This window comes from Cebus imitator, unplaced genomic scaffold (genome assembly GCF_001604975.1).
Source record: "Cebus imitator isolate Cc_AM_T3 unplaced genomic scaffold, Cebus_imitator-1.0 Scaffold803, whole genome shotgun sequence".
Classification (NCBI taxonomy): Eukaryota; Metazoa; Chordata; class Mammalia; order Primates; family Cebidae; genus Cebus; species Cebus imitator.
In genome coordinates, this window is record NW_016108118.1 from 160,484 (window position 1) to 161,555 (window position 1,072).

The following is a 1,072-nucleotide window of genomic DNA, read 5'->3' on the forward strand; positions in this document are numbered from 1 at the left end:
AAAAAAAAAAAAAAAGAAAGTTTAATGTTACCCCAGCATTCTTAGGCAAAGTAAAGTAAAATTTATAGTCTTAATTTGTGACCAATATAATTACATTTAAATTTTCATGTGAAGATGAAACAGAAAACCTTCCATCACTGAGCACAATTTGAGAGAAAGACATTGAAAAAAAGGAAAAAAAGGGAAAAGAATGAAAACTTGATGTTTGGAAACAGTTTTCTCCTCTTCTGGTGCAGAGGGAGGCTGGCTGGGGAGCCCGGATGTCTCTATAGTCCCCGCAGTGGCAGTGGCTGATCTCTGCTCAGGCGTGAGGGCCAAGGCCCTGCACTGGGCCTGAGGCTTTCTGGCCCAGCCCCTCATCACTTCCCTAGACTCTTCACATTGTCTCTGGGCCCCTGCGCCATCCTGAGTGTCCTTTTGATGGAAGGGGAGGTGGCAGCAGGAAGCTAGTGGGATAAGCTGGCCTCCCAGGCTGAGACGTCTCTTCCAGCAGAAGCTCTAGTGAACGTCGACTTTCTGTGCTTGGAGCTGGGACTCGACCCAGGGTTGCAGCTAAGGCATCCCCGGGCTGGGCGACACCGGGCGTGGGAGCTTCAGCTGCTGCTGGGTTTCGTTCTGTGCTAGGCGGGCAGCGGCTGGAACCAGCCCGGGTAACACGCGCAGGAGACACTCTGCAGCGGGGAGGAGGCAGTAGCCATGGTTCTTGAAAATTAGGCAGTGCTGACAAACTTCTGACACCAGAAACAGAAGAACCAAGAGAAACTGCCCTAGAGCTTCAGCCAAATGGACGGACTGTTGGAGTGGCTGAGGGTGAAGCTGCCTCAACTCCTCAGAGTTGAGAAGCAAAGCAACCACCAGAGATGGACCAGACAAATGAAAGTCTAAGAAAATTAGCAGAAACCAAAGGCAGATGCTAAAGCGGTGAAAAACGGTTCACACCACAATGGAAACAGAGTTAATGAAAAAGTCTGGGAAATGAATCTTGGCCACAGAAAGCACAGCTGTGACCACAGCAAGGTGCTGACGATTCTGGTCCACCTGATTCCACCATCCCCATGGCAGTAAATACCAT